We start from the raw sequence: 19,916 nt of genomic DNA on the forward strand, positions 1-19,916 counted from the left end.
GCCGATTGTGAAACAATTCTCACACTTGTTGGCTCTTGCAATCTTGGGAACTGTGTGGATGATGTTTCTCTGAGAGTCAGATGCTAATATCACCAGACTCATTCATTCTACTCAACATTGTGAATACGTAGTCATTTTTTTGTCATTTTCCCCGGTGATTTTAGAAATTCTGATGGGATGTTATCTATCCCTTCTGCCTTATTTGCTCTTAAGTCTTACAAGGCTCTTTTATATTCTAATTCTAATACTGGATCCCCTATCTCTTCTATATCAACTCTTGTTTCTTCTTCTGTCACATCATCAGACAAGTCTTCCCCTCATAGAGGCCTTCAATGTACTCTTTCCACCTATCCAGTCTCTCCTCTGCATTTAACACTACAGCAATAAAAAATAAGTTTGAAGAAATTTCTCCACACAGGTATGACTTCACCTGATCTATTGAAGCTATTTACAAATGGTGGGGTCCTTACTCCTTTATACCACAAGAGCTCCAACACCTATTTCTCTGTTAATGTTCTGAGTGGATAGCCATACCATCATATGTTAATTGCCTGATTGGCTGTTGCTCCTCTTCGTATTCTTAGACAAACAGCAACCATTTTGTCTGTATGTAAGCATGATGTAACTAATTCTAGGGCAGGGGAGGGCAAACGTTGCACAAGGCTCATAACTGCACAACGCTGCTCGTGTGCTGCACGCGTGCAATCATCGACCGGGGCTGTGGCGACAGCCGGCAGGTTGCAGTGGTGTAGAACCAGGCTCAGGCTCTCTAACCAGGCTAAGCTGTGGATGCTGATGCGAAGTGGCCACTACATAGTGAACGTTGTATATCAAGAACTGGAAAATGCAGAGTGAATCAAGGAAACGGAGAAGTGGAGATTTGCTATCTTTTAAAAGGAATGGGACAATCATTTTTTCTTTCTGCAAGAACGTGAAAATTCAAAATGTTTAATATGTGGCAGTATTCTTGCTGGTCAGTGGAAATTTAGTATTGAATGCCATTATAATAAATTTCACAAGGACGAGTACAATTTATTGTAGAATTCTGAGTGGATGGGGAAATTTACTAAGCTTAAGAAGAGCAATCTGACGATACTAGATGAATCTGACGTAAGTTGCTGTTGACACTTTCTTTCTTCATGTCTCTCATCTAATTGATTTAACATTGTATGGATCACTGTTTTCAATTTTTCAGGACGACAACAATGATAGCCCAGTGGTACGTTCAAGTTATAAGATTGCGCTTAATATAGCGAGAGCTGGAAAACCATTTGCTGAAGGTGAGTTTATAAAGGAGTGCATCAATGATGCTGCTGATTTACTTTTCCCACTGAATGCAAATCAGTTTCGAGCTATCACTCTTTCTTGACGGATTGTAAGTCGTCGTATAAGTGCCATGGCAGATGACATTTACCGTCAATTAAGGAGTGCAGTGCAGTGCATTTTCCATCACACTTGATGAGTCCACAGATATTTCAGACACTACACAATTAGTGATTTATGTCTGTGGCGTGGACACTGCTCTGTGCATAAAAGAGGATTTTTTAGATATGATATCTTTAAAAAACACGAGCACCGGCGAAGACATCCTAAAAGCCGTTGAAGAAGCTGCCGATTCGGCTGGCTTAAACTGGTAACATTTGGTGTCAGTGACAACAGACGGAAGGCCTGCGATGAAAGGGGAACAAATGGGATTTGTTGGATTACTAAGAAAAAAGCTACAGTGTACAGGAGAATCATTGTACAGCATCCACTGCATTTTGCACCAAGAAGTACTCTGTGCAAAACCAGCAAAACTGGGGAACGTCATGCAAGTGGTTATTCAGACAGTTAAATATTTGAGATCCCACAGGCTTACACGTAGACAGTATCATACATACTTAGCTGAAATTGGGAAAGAGTACGGTCGCATACCATACCACAGTGAAGGCCACTGGCTTAACCGCGGTAATGTACTCAACAGATTTTTTGAGCTGACAATACCAATAAATCGTTTTTAAAGAACAAAGGAAGGTACGATCCCAAGTTAAAAGATCCAGAGTAGGTTGCTGACCTTGCATTTTTCGTATACAATACCGGACACATGAATGCATTGATCACAAGTTTGCAAGGAGAAAATCAGCTAATTTGTGAAATGGCTGAGAAGGTGCAAGCTTTCACTAGCAAGCTTGAGCTTTGGGAATGACAGCTCTTGTCAGGGAATGCAATGCATTTCTTAGTCTACTGTGCGAGAACAGAATTGCAAAGAATATGTTTCCGTACTTAGTGCAATAAAAGAGGAATTTCTCAAGCGATTTGGGGATATATCATATTCATCGCAAGCTTTTGAATGGTTCTCGAGACCATTTGCTGTTTCTGTAGATGATATTCATCCCAATTTGCAAATGGAATTAATATATCTACAGTGTAACTCTCGTCTCAGAGACAAGTTCCTTTTGGCAAGACGTGTAATAGACTTTTATCACGACTTTCCCCAGCAAGAGTTTCCTCATCTCCATCGTAAAGCCTCAAAGATAATGTCAATGTTTGGCTTGACATACATTTGTGAGAGATTTTTTTCTGTTATGAAAATTAATAAGTCTCGGTTAAGAGCAAACATCAGTGATGAAAATTTACTTAACTGTTTGCATTTGTCTGTATGTAGAAATTTTGTTCCAGACATTAAACGTGTTGTAAACTCCACCTGTGATAATTAAATAAAACATATCGTAGGTAATAGGTACTCTTTCAAACCATGATTTCTTTCAAGCACTCCTACTAACCATATTTCCTCATTCAATAAAGCAAGCTAGAAAACAAAATGCATTACAGAGGAAGGAGCAGAGAAACGGTATATTGGGAAGGGGAGAGAAGCGGGGGGCTAGCTTGCACCTGTGTGCAAGCAGAACACCTGCTAACTACACACGAGCAAGTGCACCGCACACGTGCAGGATTCCTGCCCGTCCCTGTTCTAGGGAATGCATGCATTTCCCATCTCTTCCCCTGATCAAAGTGAAGCCACCTAACATGCAGTGCATTACCTTGACACAATTTTCTACAATATTCATGCCTTTGATGCCAAAAATATGAGCAGTCTGGTGCCTTCTAGCAGGTGGCCTACTACTGGCTGATTCCAGTTGACTCCAGGACATTACCTGGGGATCTTTGATTCGCAGACTGCACCTGACGACACCTCGCTTCTGACTTACTGCCACCAGCTGTTGGCATTTGATGCTTCCATGTACCTCTGCTGTCGATGAGCCTCTGTTGCAGCTGCAATCACTATGCCACAGACACGAGTGACTCTGACCATTGGCGTCCGTCACTGGTGTTGTGGTGATTTGGGTGTCGTTGTCTGAAGGCATTGGCCACTATCGAGACAATGTCTTTGGGTGCTATATGAATTCTGTTAAATAAATCTGTTGTTTTTACACTGCCCATATGATCCCAGGATGGCCAGGGAGCTGGTTCTCCATGCTTGCCACCCTGTCTACCATCCTGCAGTGTCATCAAGACCTTATACGAGGTATGTAACACTTGGACCAACTTGACCCCTTCACAAACCACATTGCTAAATGCTATCCTTCATGATAGGATTTACAGAATATGACATGCAAATGAATCAGTCAATGACATTAACACAAAAATATTCAGCTACTCTCATTATTATTTGGATATTAGAAAGATAAAGCAAAATAAAAACCAATAAGATGCAACATGACAGGAGATGTTCATCAGTGCTGATAAACTGTCTCCTTTAAACCTCAGTATTTAAGTCACACAGTGTCATGTAAAAGGGATAGTAATCTCTCAAACAATGTTTGACATAGCCCGACAATGATTCACAATGATCAGTATAGCTCCACAGCACTTAATTGTTTTCCTAAGAAAGTATTTCAGGAAATACTGATCAGATCACACATTCAGAGTGGGTCCACACACTTGTTGTTATCCTGTAATTCTAATAATTTATGTATCACAGCTTGTTATGAAAATGCTAAAACTTACATGTCACTTGCTTGATTTTTTCATGGTGGTAATATTTTCACGAACAGTAGAGTACAACAAAAGATATATCATGAGTTCATACCACAGAAAGATAAGACAGATTACAGATCCTTACAGGGAATTAAATGTTGGAAATATAATAAGTCTGAGCTAGTTGTTCTGGTTGCACAAATAAAGAATAACAGGAATTCCTTGAAACATCATTATTTCAGAAAACAGTACACACTGGGCCAAAAAGTCTATTCCATCTTCAGTTTCACATTTCTCTCAGCTAAAGTACAAGAACCTTCCACCATATCATTTTTCTGCACCCTCTTACACTCTTAACCTTCCTTAAAATGAGTGTTGATTCATTATTTAAAGTTCTCACTTTTCTTTGAGTTCCTCTTGATGCTTCACTTCATTAGCATATTCCTGAGACACTTCTTCACAATTCATTTGCTGTTGTAATAGACTTTTCCTTTGTCTTTCTACTAATTCTTCAAGTTCTTGTAATTTTTGTTTCATTTGCTTAAACTGCAAGTCCTTTTTCACTTGCCATTGTATTATTTTACTCGATTCTCTTTTAAGTTTCTCTTGAAATGTTTCCATGTTCTCAAAAATGTTAAATACAAGCACTCAAAGTTTTACAGGTATCTTGCAACTGTCACAAAAGCACTGAAATGGAAAAAGGACAATAACTGAATGCATTTGGCAAAAACAATGAATACAAATACATGCACAATACTAAGGACGTATGCTATTGGGATGATTAAGAAATAGTAAGTGAAGAGATAATAAGATAATCACAAATGGCAGAAGTCATTATACAGTGCTGCAGCCAAAGTGTTGGGGGAGAGGAGAATGACAATTTTCCCTCTCCCTTTATTTCTTTCTTTGGAACGCCCAATGAAAATCTCTTACCTTGGTCCACGGCTGTAAATATGTTTATCACAGGGTAATTTCAAATTAGCTACCAATTAAACATCCAGTTCAAAAATTATTGAGAATTTTATGACTGGATTAAACATGACACATATGAAAATTGATAATGCAAATGATGTTCAATCCCCTTATGACAGCAGCTACCAGATAAGTAATATTAGATGCACATCATTGGTTACTGAAGTCAATGCACTGTTCATAATAATACTTGTAGTCCAAGACAAAGAGAAAAAAATGAACCATTAATCTAATCAGACTCACTATATTTCCACCTGACAGAAAACTTTGAGAATTCTGGTATTTTGATGGGGCACCTTGTTTATTTTGAAGGTCAATAAAACTAATAAAATTTTCTAGAATGAGAAAAACCTGTTTTATTTAGCAAGTATTTCAGTTTTATGTCATCGCAAGGAACTCACAATAAAATTTTTAAAATATAAAAAGAAGTCAAGAGAGAAAACCTGTGTTATCAATAGTTTTTTGTTGAGTAAACATAGAAATCATAATAAATCTTTACTTTTTAAAAGAAAGTCAAAAAAGAAATTTTTTGAGCACTTACTTTCTGTGGAACACAAGTGTTACATACGCTACTGGCAGACATCAGTTTTACCAACTCCGCTCTTAGAGAGATCACAAAAATAATTAGGTCACTAAACAGCAGTAAATCTCCAGAGTATGACAGCATTTCAACTAAAATCTTGTGCTGACTTGGTAGCACCTATATTGAGTTACCTTTGTAATAAGTGTATGAGCAAGGTATTTTCCAAAATATTGAAATAAGCAATAGTAAAAACAGTTTATAAGCATGGACATAGCCAAACGAATAAATTATTGATTCCACATTTCAAAAATATTTCAGAAGGTAGCTTATAATGGAATACTGATCACTCTTCTGACAATAAACTTCTAATAACTGCTCAGCTGGGCTTCCATAAAGGATTCTCAACAGAGAAAGCAATATACTGTCTCATAAACTCAGTTTGGTTGGAACAAAATAAGAGAAATTATTCTGTTTGCATTTGTGTAACTTGCTATGGACTTTGACTGTCTAATTCATAACATTCCATTTGCAAAACTCAAACATTATGTTGTGAAAGTCAGACTTCTTGCATGGATGAGGTCATATCCTAGCAACAGGAAACATAAGGCCATATTAACAAATGATACGAGGAGAAAAAAACTTAAGTTTTTTATTCCAGTCTTTGATCACAATATGAATTCTTTAGACGATGACTACCTCAGTTCTGATTTTTTGCTTCACTTTACAGAGCCTATTGACTCTGTCATAAGCCAGACATGGTACTAGTTTCACAAACTGCGACATGGTCGCGTATACAGTGATCCAATACTATCAAATGTGTATTTATTCCAGTCTTTGATCACAATATGAATTATTTAGATGATGACATCATCTAAGGAATTCATATTGTGATCAAAGACTGGAATGAAAAACATTTGACAATATTGGATCACTGTTTGTATATGCGACCATGTCGCAGTTGGTGAGAAAAAGACTAAGCTCAGACGGGAATAACATTAACCATGAAGTCCCAGAAGGATTTATACTTGGTCCAATACGTGGTCTTGACTAACATAACTGGTTTACCAAAGGCTTGCAGGATTCTTTGCATGTTTCCATAGGTAAGTGACACCAGATGTCTATGCACAGGTCACGCAGTTTGGCCAGTGGTTTGTGGATGTGAAGCTGGCACCCGATAGCATCCCAGATGTGTTCTATAGTGTTCAAATCAGGTGCATTTAATGGACAAGATGAGAGTTCATGATCACACTCATCAAGTCATTGTAGCATGATTCTGGCCTTGAGACATAGACATTTACCCTGCTGGAAGATTGCATTGCCACTGGGCAAGACAGCAAGTATGAAGGAATGTGGGTGGCCTGAAACAATGTTTCCATAGTCTACAATTCTCTTGGTCCCTTCAATTACTGCCACAGGTCCCATGGATGCCCAGGTGACTGTCATTCATAACATAACACTGTTGTCACCAGCCTCTGTCCATGGAGAAGTGCATGTTTCAAGAAATCATTCACATGGATGATTGTATATATGAGCATAATTACTGACCAGATGCAACAATAAATGTGAGTCATCTCACAGCTGACACATTCTACAGTCTAATCTCATGTATTCTGTGTCCACTGCAATCATAAATGACAATGCCAATGGGTCAACATGGGAAAATTTTGGAATCGTCTGCTGTGGAGCCCCATATTCAACAATGTGCGTTGAACAGTGTGCTTTGAAACATGCCTGCACCAGAACTGTACTTTGTCATCATATCTGCCACATATTGCTATATACCCTGCTTTGTAGAGGGGATAAGTTTCTGACCTGCAAATTCTATAATGAGACATGCATGTCCAACACTTTATAACTTACTTATGGTTCCAATATCCTTCAACCACTTTCCACAGATGCTCATGATAGCAGTACACAAACAGCAACAGGTTCCATCATTTCTAAGATGCTTGTTCCCAGGCACTGATCCTCAACAGTATGCCCTTTGTCAAAGTCACTTATGTCAGTGGACTTTCCCAATTGTGGCTCCTGTGATTCCTAGACTAATTCCTCATTTGCCTCTGGCCTGTTTCACATGAAAACAGATGGTGGCATTTACTCTCATATCACATATATTTGTGAAAATTTAAGAGTAAGAAAGTAAGTAATGAAAAAGGTTTAAAATAATTTTTCTACAATTTTTTGTTCAAAACTACAGTTAGGAGGATAATTTGGAACATGGGTCATTTTCACAATCTGGCATCGAGAGAGAAGGTGGCTTACCAGTTTGTAACCACTATAATTTTTTTATCTATGAATCAGTTTTATTCAATTTGGTGTCATTGGAAAATTAAAAGAATCAACTATAATGTAAAATTATTAAAATTCTGGAATTATGCATACAAATATTTACATAACTGGATTTTTCTAAATATCAGGAATTTTGTCACCAACATCACAAATTTCACCATCTTAATTTTTGTTCACACAAAGCCTATTACTAAACTTTCCAACATAAAAAGAAATCAAAAGGACAGTTTTCCATTCTTGCTAAAGCTCATACATTTTCAAAAAACAGCAATGATTGTTGTTTATAATTGCTAAACAACAATGAAAAATTCAGTCTAGCTGCTCCACTCACAGACAACAAAGGGTGTGTGTGTGTGTGTGTGTGTGTGTGTGTGTGTGTGTGTGTGTGTGTGTGTGTGTGTGTGTGTGTGTGTGTGTGTGCGCGCACGCGCGTGAGAGAGATATCTGAAAAACCTTTTTTTTTTAAGGGCGCAATAACAACTGAGGTCATAAGCACCCAAGTCATAACCTTAAAACTCTAATAAGTAAAAAAAGTTGCAATTAAAACACTAATAAGTAAAAGAAGTTGAAAGTGACTAAATGTTAAGCCCAATTGATGGAAGGAAAGAGAGCTAAAAACAAGGGCTTCCCACTGGAGAAAAGTCCACCAGATATGATGCAGTGACAACGGAGGTCCCAAACCAAAGATTAAATGTCCTTCACCATATTGCTACAACAGATAAAAACAAAAAGGCAATCGACAGCCCGCCATCCACTAAAACGTCAAAACTCAGATGGCGAACATACATCGGAATGCAAGCAGTTAACAAAAAGGCATTCAGTCAGGAATTGGTGGACCATCAAAGGTTGATGACAATGAGCACAAAGTGGTGGGGAATCATCCCTTAACAAATAGTGATGGCTAAAAAGACAGTGCCCAATATGCAATATCTGCATCTACATCTACATGGATACTCTGCTAATCACATTTAAGTGCCTGTCTGGGGGTTCATTGAACCACCTTCACAATAATTCTCTATTATTCCAATCTCAAACAGCACACGGAAAAAACAAACACCTGTATCTTTCCACAAAAGCTCCGATTTCCCTTATTTTATTATGGCGATCATTTCTTCTGATGTAGGTCGGCACCAACAAAAATTTTTGCATTCGAGCGAGAAAGCTGGTGATTGAAATTTTGTTAGAAGATTCTGCTGCCATGAAAAACGCCTTTGTTTTATGATGTCCATCCCAAATCCTGTATCATTTCAGTGACACTCTCTCCCCTATTTTATGATAATACAAAACTTGCTGCCCTTCATCGAACTTTCTAGATGTACTCCATCAATCTTATTTGGTAATATAGTGTCCTGCAGTCAGCAGGAAAAAACTGACAGTCTAGTTTGAACACACTTTAAAAAAGCCTTCTTGGCATGCACTAATTGTCAAATGCAAGAACAACAAGAAAACCCCACAATTCTTGTGGTGGCAAAACCAGATGAGAAAACAATACAATGAAAGAAAACAATGACCAAAAGCTATTCTACCAATTGCAAGATACAACTTGCTACTGGAAGCTCAGGGAGTGTATACTATGCTAGAGCCGGCGTAGGTACTGGCCGGAGCTGTCCCTAGCAAGAGATAAACACTGCTGATCTGACTGTCTAGGCGTGCTTATAAGGCTTAGTCAGCGGAGTGCTACAAGAGTCACACGAGTTGCAATTGGTGGAACACCGTCATATGTTGTCTGGCACAGTAGTACCATGTTTATTGTCCGCCCCAGTAGCTGAGTGGTCAGCGTGACGGATTGCCGTCCTCTGGGCCCGGGTTCGATTCCCGGCTGGGTCGGAGATTTTCTCCGCTCAGGGACTGGGTGTTGTGTTGTGCTCATCATCATTTCATCCCCATCCGGCTTGCGGGTCGCCCAATGTGGCGCCGAATGTGATAAGACCTGCGATATGGCGGCCGGACCTGCCCCGCGAGGGGCCTCCCGGCCAATGACGCCAAACGCTCATCATCATCACCATGTTTATTCAGAAAGCCCGTTAATGTTTATAACCACTGACGAAGTTTCACTGTGCGCTCTTGAAGAGAGGTTAGCAGCCCATCTTGCTTGTTGGTTGTGCGGGCCCTCTAACTGATAAGGGGCTGCTATGACATTTCTCCCCCTGAAAAAAGAATGCACAGCACCACAAACATCCATAGGAGTAGGGACATCCTGGCCGATGTCGTGGCTTCATGGCCGGCAGTGGCGGGAGGTGGTGATGCAGCACTGACAGCTGGCAGCAGAGACAGTGGCTGAGGTGGAGGCGTAAGTGGAGGTTCTGTCACAGGGTGGCTGGCAGCTCTTAATATGGGTAAATGAGAGATCGTGAGGAGACTGCTCAGGGTTCAATTGTTGAATTAAATTATACACCTGTGGACCGACTGTTGCTTAAAAAAAAGAGCCCAACTTTGATTTTAGTCATGGATCCAATGTGCCACTAAATGTTGTTCCAACCATTCGACATAATTTGACCATGGTTCAACAGACCTCTCAAAAGTCGGAAACGTCAGTGGAGCCACGTGCAAAGTGTTCAATTTACCTGTGATAGAATCAACTCTATGAGCTACCTCTTGCAATGCTGGGGAGGGAGGGTGAAGTTCTGACCTTGTGAGTGCTGCCTGAATCTGTGCTGAGTTTCCACCAAGGACTGAAGAAGTTCCTCTGAGAGGCCATTTAATTCAAAAATGAAAGTTTTATCCTCGTCAGCAATAACTATAGTGTGCTGCAGTCAGCAGGAAAAAACTAACAGTCTAGTTTGAACACACTTTATTATAATTTTAAAAAAAAAATCCTTCTTGGCCTGCACTACTAGTCAAATGCAAAAACAAAAAGAAAATCCCACAATTCTTGTGGTGGCAAAACCAGATAAGAAAACAAGACAATGAAAGTCAATAATGACCAAAATCTACTCAACCAATTACAAGATACAACATGCTACCGAATGCTCGGCGAGTGTATACTATGCTTGAGCCGGCATAAGTACTGGCCGGAGCTATCCCTAGTGGTAGGTAACACTGTCGGTCTGACTGTCTGGCATGCTCATAAGACCGAGTCGGCGGATTGTTACATGAGTAACATGAGTTCTGATTGGTGGAACACTGTCATATGTTGCCTGAAGAAGTATTTCTGTGGTTATTTAGAAAGCTTGTTATTGTTTATATCCACTGGTGATGTTTTGCTCTGCGCTCCTGAATGGGGCCACTATGACAGTGAGAATCCCACATCATGCAGCAGTATTCTAAAAGAGCATGGACAAGTGTAGTGTAGGCAGTCTCTTTAGTAGATCTGTTACATTTTCTAAGTGTCCTGCCAATAACACGCCGTCTTTAGTTAGCCTTTCCCACAACATTTTCTGTATGTTTCTTCCAATTTAAGTTGTTTGTAACTGTAATTCCCAGGTAATTAGTTGAATTTTTGCCCTTTAGATTTGATTGGTTTATTGTGTAACCAATGTTTAATGGATTCCTTTCAGCACTCATGTGGATGATCTCACACTTTTCATTATTTAGGGTCAATTGCCAATTTTTTCACCCTACAGATATCTTTTCTAAATCATTTTGCGATTTGTTTTGAGCTTCTGATGACTTTACTAGTTAATGAACGACAGTGTCATCTGCAAACAACATAAGGCAGCTGCTCAGATTGTCCCTAAATCTTTTATATAGATAAGGAACAGCAAAGGGGCTATAACACTAACACAAAAAAAAACCTATCTCTCAGTAAGAAGGCCGAGAGGAGGTTGGTCCAGCTGTTCCTGGGAAACGAAGACCAGTGGTGACACCAAAGTGACACCATATGCCAACAGATGGGAACACGAAGATCATCCGAAGTAATGGAGGAACTAGCAGGCCAAGGTAGGAGGATTGCAACCTTTACAGCAGCCTCTTTTCCTATCAGACCAGCGTGAACAGGAGCCCACGTTAACATCAGGGTGTCTTCTTCAACAGCAAGCAAGTGGAAGCTTTCTTTAAGCTGTTGCACTAAGGGATGGATCGATTACAGCACACAGAGGCTGTGGAGGGCACTGAGAGAATCTGAGTGCACGACACAATTAAAAAGCTTGTGTCACCTGATGTACTGGGTGGCCTGATAGAGGGGAACTGATAGCAAAAGTGGTCGGTACCAATGACGAAGGCACACTCAACATCACAATCAGTCTTAGAGCCATCAGCATACACAAAGGTAGTGCAGAAGTAGAGAAACTTACAGCATTAGATCAAATCCAGAGTAGTGTCGTTAGGAAGCATATGAAGTCCACAATGAATAATGGGCTGCTACACAAAGACAAGGCAGTGAAAGGATGACACCCACAGAGAACACGGCAGGTAGTGTGAAGTTAAGCTACTGGAGCAGTAGCCAAAAGCAAAATCCAGAAGGTAACACAGAACTCCATATTGGCAGTCAAGGGAGTCATCAAAAAGGAGGCCATAGGATGGGTTGTCAGGTATGTCAGAAACACAGCATGCACATCTGCTGAGGAGGACATCACACAAGCATGAAAGTGGTAGTTCAGTGGCTTCTGCACAGAGACACTCTGCTAAGCTAGGGTAAAAAGCAGCAGTGGCCAAACATATTCCATGGTGGTGGATTGTGTTAAGACAGCGTAAGAGGCACAGAAATGCAAAGGGATACATTAAGCACCCATAGTCTAGTTTTGAACGGACAAGGGATCAGTATAAACGGAGGATTGTGGTCCAATCCAGTCCCCAGCAAGTACCGCTTAGGACACACAGGATAGTGAGGGATCAGATACAGTGTTCTGCCAGGTAAGACACATGGAAGAACCACGAAAGTTTCCCATCAAGCATGAGCCCCAGGAATTTGGCAGTTTCAGCAAACAGAAGAGCAACAGGCCAAATGTGAAGACTGTGTAAGAGACCCTTTGCACTGCCAGAAATTTATACAAGTGGTTTTGTCAGTGGAGAAGTGGAAGTCGGCGTTGCTGCTCCATGAGTAAAGATGGCTAAGACATCGCTGAAGATGCCACTCAAGGAGACAAGTCTGTGGAGAACTACAATTGATTGCAAAGTTGTTAATGAAAGGGGAGTCGGAGATGCCTGGCAGGAGACATTCCATTATGCAGTCAATGGCTACAGCAAATAGGTGATGCTCAGGATGGAGTCCTGAGGCACCCCGTTCTCTTAGATAAAGGTGTCCGACAAGACCAAACCCAAACATACCTTGAAAACTCTGTCTTTTAAAAATCCCTGAAGGAAATGAGGCAGGTGGCATCAGAAGCCCCACATGTATAGTGTACGAAGGATACCAATCCTTCAGCAGGTGTCACACACTTTATCCAAATCACAAAAATGGTCAGAGTCTGGTATTTCTGCAGAAAACCATTCATGACATGAGTTGAAAAAGTGACAAGATGGTCAACTGTTGAACAGCATGCTCAAAGTCCACAGTATATAGTGGTTAGTAGATTGTGAAACTCAAGCCTTCATATTGGCTAGCCAAAAATCATACATTCCATCACCTTGCAAACACAGCTGGTGAGAGAAATGGGCAGTAGCTAGAAGGAAGGTGTTTGCCCTTACTGGGCTTAGGCATGGGTATGATAGTGGCTTCATGCCAGCATCTGGGACACGTGCCATCTGCTCAAATGTAACTCTACAAACAAGGGAGAAACTGCTTGCCCACAAAAGAAAGGTGCTGCAATATCTGAATGTGAACATTGTCCGGCTGCATGGTGAACAATCAGGATGAAGTCAGAGCTTGGTCTTGCTCCTTCATAGTAAAGGCAACATTGTAGCATTCATGATTCTGAGAGGATTACGATAACACCCAAGCCTCTCCCACTCGTTTCTGAGGGTGGAAGGCTGGGTGATAGTGGTTGGAGCTCAAAATCTCCACCAAATAGTGATCCAAGGTGTGGGAGATGGCAATATGGTCCACAATAAAATCATCTGTTATGGACAGGCTGGAAATCAGAGAATGTAACTTGGTCTCAGACAGCTGACGGAGGTTTCCCCACATGACGGAACAGGGAGTGAAACTGTTAAAAGAAGTAGGAAATGAAATACAGCTAGCTCTTTTGCCATCTCAAAGAATGCAACAACGCTGCACATGCTACTATGTACAACGAGTACAGTTCACCATGATAGGATGACAGTTAAAAACATGGAGAGCATGTCTCTGTGCATGAAATGTCTCTAGGCATGCCTCAGTCCACCTACGCTGGAACATGGCATGGTTAAGATGAAGTGTGAGGTACATAACATTCTGTGCGGGTAAGGACAACATTTGTAAGGTACTCTATCCTGTCATCACAATTGGGGAAATGTTGTTCATTGAAGGTCATCAGAGAGGAGCAAAGCTTCCAGTTGGCGTTAGATAGCTGCCAGTTGGGTTTGCACGCAGGTGGAGTAGGTGTTAGCAAAAGGAAAGTGCATGGGAAGTGGTGGCTCAACTACATGTCAGAGAGAATGGACCACTTGAGACTATAGCAAGCTGGACAGTGCAGAACGAGAAGTCCAGATAGGTACAGGTGTGCATGAAGTCTGAAAGTAATGTGGTGCTCCACTGTTGAGACAGAGGAGGTTGAGTTGATTGATTAGATTGCGACAGCTTGCAACCGGGTGTTCAGTGAGCTGGTTTGGCTATGGATGTCATCCTGGATGAGCAGATGATTACCCCCCCCCCCCCCCCCCCCATGAGATGGAATGCCATCCTCAAAGGTGAAGATCAAAGTGGGCTGGAAGGAAATGCGAGACATCAAAGCAGTTGCGAGAACACAATTTCATTTCCTGGAGGCAGAAAACAACCAGACACTACAATTTCAAGAGCAGCAGTGGGTACTCCTTGCTGGATCTAATGCCAAGAGCATTCCAGTGGAGAAGAGTCATAACAGAGAATGGGGAGGAGTGAACAAATGAAGGGTAGTCACTTAGGTGGCTGCTGAGTGATACCCTTCAAAGACTCACAGCTACAGGGTGCAGAGGGTGGAGGGTTCTGTTTCATGAAATCTACAGAGGCGTCAGCATTCTCCCTGGGTCAGGCTGCAGATTCCAGGGCTGATAAATGGTAGGTGGAGTGCACCAGAGAAATAGAGGTCAGCCAGGTGAGGGTATCATGCGGCGACACCTTTTAGTTAGGGAAGGAGAAAACCGTTTGCCTTTGTTCGATTTCTTACAACCTTTACAGTTGGCAGATGAAGATTCAGATGTTTGTTGGCTGGAGGGTCGTAAAAAGTCTTCATGGGAGTATTCCTTTTGTCCTTTCCAGCATGCAGGTCGTGTAGTAGGTGATTTCACCACCTAGTGCGAAGCTTTGGTGGCTTGTTGTACAGCTGTAAAAGAAGACAAGGATGCTACCATGAAACTGGGCAATTTCACAACTGCAGTACTGAATTGGAGGTCACAAGTCTGTGTAGTAATGTCCTTTATGGAGCAAGGCATAGCAAGAACTGTACTATAAGTGCTGGATGGTAATATGTAGGGATTTCCACTAGCCAACAACTTGTGAGCGACAGGGTAGGGCTCCTTTTCCTCATCCAGATCTCCTGGATGACCCACTCATTGAGATACGTGGGACATTCAGGGTTGAGTTGGCATGTTCGCCATTGCAATTGATACAGCAGGCAAAAGGAGGCGGCAATGGCCCTCGTGAGCATCTCTACTACAAGTAACACATTTGGTCATGTTTTGACAGGACAAGCAAATGTGACTGTTATGTTGGCACTGGTGGCAATGCATTAGGATTGGGATGTATGGTCATTCTGTGATGACTTCAGAGTCTGCCTTAATCTTTGATGGTAGCAACACCCAAACAAGTGTGAGAAAAAGAGTGCTTGTAAGCACTAAGTTTGCATCAACCTTTTTCATTATCCAATGAACCGCAGTGATTCCCTGATCAGAGATATAAGTTTGGATTTCTCCCTCGGTCAGATCATCAAGCAGCTGAGTGTAAATACTACACCACGCTACACCATGCTAAAGAGTTCAGTGTATGATGGGCCCTGACACAAACAGGATAGTCATGGAGGGGCAAATCTGTAAGCACTTGTTGGGCTTGAAAATCACAATCTACAGAAGCAAAGTCCCATTATGTAACCGAGACCAGGATTTCACAAAGACTCATTCCATTTACGTTTAGTAGATGTAGACTGAGATGGAGATAGAGATGATTGGTTCATTGCAACAAAATCACCCATGGCTGCCAGTGTCTCTGATGGCATGGTCCTTCCAACTGAGGGCACCCTCAGAGGGCTCACCTGCCTTAAGTAATTGTTCACACTTAAGATCGCACCTCCTGAACTTCTGACGGAGGGACCAATAGGCATTTGGGAAGCTAACACTTCAGGCAATCATCACTCCTTGGGCCTGGCCTGTACCAGCGGGTATGTGCAAACCATACCTGTCAATCCAGGGCTGGGAATTATGCATTACCCAGTCACCTGTTATGCGTCGAATGCATGGACCAGCCTTCAGGTGTACACAGGGAGGAAAAAGAAACAAAGAAAAACCTCAAATGCCAAAGTGGATGAAGGGGAGGATATGGATAATGTAGAAAGAAAGAAAGAAAGAAAATAGATGAGGGACTGTTCCAATACCAAGCAAGCTATTGAAACTTCGGAATACTTTCCCAAAACTATCCAAGACATATTCCTCAATCGAGGGGAAAAAGAGTACATAGACATGGAGAACAGAAAGGGTAGAGGTGCTGCAATGGTTGGGGACCCATGGTAGCCAAGCACGAACTCATCAGAGAGTGGTGAGTCCCCTGGGTGAGTTTTCATGCTTTTATTTCTTGCTTTAAACATGCCTGTCTGTGTCTCTCAGCACATTTCCTTTTGGTAAGTAATTTGAAAGTAAAACATGTATGTTAGCTTGTAACAAAAATGTATTGCTGTGAACTGGCAACAGTTTTATAATTGTTCTTACTTGGAGCATGCTATATGGACATTTCTAGTATGTACGGTTTAAATCCTACTTGTTTCCTGATATAAATGTTAGAGATCACCTACAACATTCATTAGCTATTTCTTGTTTTGCCTTGCATATTCTTCATAATACATCTTTGACTGTTTGGAGTGTCAGGAAAAGTTTGAATCATCCAGTCTTTTTCTGAAACACATAAAATCAATTTAGAAAGCATCATGGAAAACAAATGATCTATAGGCATAGTGTCAGCAGAGAGGTGTCAGAAGAAAAATAGTCATAACAAAGTGGTTGATTTACTAGACATGTCAAGTCTGAATCAAGCTGATATTGAATTACTGAAGCTAAGAAGTTTCTGTGAAAATACTGACAGTGATTATTTTTCTCATCAAAGGCTCTATTTAGGGACATTTGAAGGCAGGGGTTAGATAAATTACATATAAAAGAATTCACTCTAGCTGCTTACTCATGCAGAACTAACATGGGAAAAGGGGGAGTTGTTACGTACACTAAGACAGAACACAAGTTCAAAGGCACTGAGGCAAGTCGATTTTGTAGTGATCAGCACACAGAAGTTTTTGTTTGTGAACTAATACTGATAAATAATAGACTTTTAACTGTAACTGCATACAGATCCTATTGGGAAATTTTGAAATGGTGAGGAATGTGGAATCCTTACTATACTATCTAACAACAAAAACAATTTTTGACAATAATGGTCTTTCCTTCTCATTCTGTCCCATAAGTCTCCCCTGACTAGAGGTTCTGGATGACTTTTTTGAAAGTTCTCCAGTGCTTTTCCTTTAACCCTCTTCCTTTCCCTTCAACTCTTCTACATGAGGAAGGAGCTGCTAGCTCTGAAAGCTTGCTTCATATAACCTTCTTTTATATACATGTTCTGCTGCTGCTGCTGCTTGGTGAGTACATTTTTTAATCTATACAATTAACATTACTATACTATCTGTCAGATAGCATCAAGCAGTTAGTCTACGGTGACTTGAATGTAGATTTTGTGAAGAACCCTGATAGGAAAACTGATAGGAAAACTGATCCAGAAACCTTATTTGGATCCTATAATTTGATCTTAGTGATTTACTTTCCAACATGGGTGGATATAGTCAGTAGGATCTTAACTGATAATGTTTCCTTTAGTGAAGCTCAGAGTAAGGAAATGATAGTATACTGTGTAACAAATGCTCTCTCTGATCATGATGCACAGTTAGTTTGGATAAATAACATAGTGCCTTACAGTATGGATATGCTTTAGTGGAAATATGTTACAATAATTAATGACTCCAGGACAAATGTTTTTAAGAATAGTTTACAAGAGATAATTTGGGATGAAATTCATAATGAAGCAAATGCTAATGTAAAATTTAATCTGTTCCATGATAAATTTTTATCTGAAAACATCTTTCCACATAAGATAATCTGAAAGAACATTAAACAACTACACAAAAAATCATGGATCACAAGAAGGATTAAAGTATCTTGTGGAAGGAAAAGGGAAATGTACCTTTTGGCAAGAACAAGCAGAGATCATACAATAGTTTCACACTACAAAAACTATCCAAAAGTAGTAAGAAAGGTTATTAAAAAGTCAAGAAACATGCATGGAATTCATAAATCAATAATTCAGACAACAAACTTAAGGCTATATTGATTATAGTGATATGAGACACGACAACCAGCCGCAGAACAGGATAATGTAATTATTGAAATGAATGGAAGGGCTATAAATGATGAGTCACTGGTAGCAAATACATTTAATGATCATTTCTTAAATGTAGTAGGAAGTATAGGGACAAAAAGTTCAAGAGAAAAATCACAGCAGTATGCTGAAAAAGTAACTCTCATAAAATTCAGTCATGCAAATGTATCACCAACTCCGTCTTCTAAAATCAAGGAAATGATATATTCTCTCAAGAATAAAAGCTCATCTGGTTTTGATGGTGTTTCTAATGGAGTACTTAAGATTTGTTCCCATACACTTAGCTCTAGCTTATCTCAAATATGTACTGCATTTCTAACTCAAGGCAATTTTCCAGGGAGATTGAAATATGCTGCTGTCAAACCTCTCTTTAAGACAGGTGATGGGAGAGATGTCAATAACTACTGCCCTGTTTCACTACTAACATCGTTTTCCAAAATTTTTGAGAAAATCGCGTATTCTAGACTAGTATCCGACCTGAGAAAAAAAATTAGATCTTCAGCAGATAAGAGAAGTTGCTCTACTGAGAATGCCAGTTACATGTTCACTCACCAAATTTTACAAGCGTTCAAAAACAAATCAGTGGTAGTTGGTATTTTATACGAACTATAAGGCGTTTGACTGTGTGAGTCACGGTATTCTTCTAGTCAAACTGAGGTTTTATGGAATTGATGGCATGGCAAATCAATGGAAAACATCTGCCAGAATGCAGAAAGTTGTACTTTTTAATTCCACCAATATAGCCTGGGGACATAATTCTGACTGGGAAGAAATCACATAGAGGTTTCCCCAAGGCTAAGTCTTAGGTCCACTATTGTTCCTCATATATGTAAACAATCCATTTAATACACAACAAGCAGAATTAGTTTCTTTTGCACATGACACTAGTATTGTAATCAATCCAAGTATACATGTAGAAAAAGAAGTAATGGTAAGCAATGTTCATAACAATAGCATTGACTGGTTTTCTGTAAATGACCTCACTCTCAGTTTCAAAAAGATACAACATATGCCATGAATGGTAATATACCAGTGGTCATAGGTGTTGGAGCAGCACCTTTTTTAGGATAGGTAGGACAGAACAAAGTCAAGTTCTGAGAGAAGTAATGATTGAAAGAAACTTTCAGTTTGAGAAAGAAATCAAACAGCATAATCCTGGCACATGGGATCGGCGAACACAGCTGTTGGTTAAAAAGTTACAGCAATCAGCAGAAATTTTATTTCCACCCAATTTCATCTCAGTAAATGTGAAATGCCAACTATCTTTAGTGCATCAAAAAATTCGAGGGCTTAGAAGTAAAATTAATGAACTACTTATGTGCATTGATGAATTAAAGTCATCGAGCCCAGTTGATATAATATGCCTCTCTAAACATCATGTGACCACTGGTATAGATTTGTTAAACCTTACAGAATTTAAGTTAGCCTCTTACTTCTGTAGACAAAAATATGAAGAAAGGAGGAGTTGCCTCATTTGTTAAAAACAGATTTAAATTTAAGAATATTGACAATAATAAATTTTGCTTAGAGCAGCACTTAGAAGTATGTGCAACAGAG

The 19,916-nt window shown here is 40.2% G+C and overlaps 1 long non-coding RNA gene across 1 annotated transcript in view; it reads right to left on the reverse strand.

The window, feature by feature from the left end:
• Window positions 1-19,916, reverse strand: part of LOC124605096 — a 56,173-nt gene that overhangs the window by 15,364 nt on the left and 20,893 nt on the right. The window contains exon 2 of the long non-coding RNA XR_006978596.1: window positions 4,358-4,644. This is a non-coding gene — a long non-coding RNA (uncharacterized LOC124605096). The remainder of the gene's footprint in view (window positions 1-4,357; window positions 4,645-19,916) is intronic.

The sequence above is a fragment of the Schistocerca americana genome, chromosome 3, assembly GCF_021461395.2.
Source record: "Schistocerca americana isolate TAMUIC-IGC-003095 chromosome 3, iqSchAmer2.1, whole genome shotgun sequence".
In the NCBI taxonomy this organism is placed as follows: domain Eukaryota; kingdom Metazoa; phylum Arthropoda; class Insecta; order Orthoptera; family Acrididae; genus Schistocerca; species Schistocerca americana.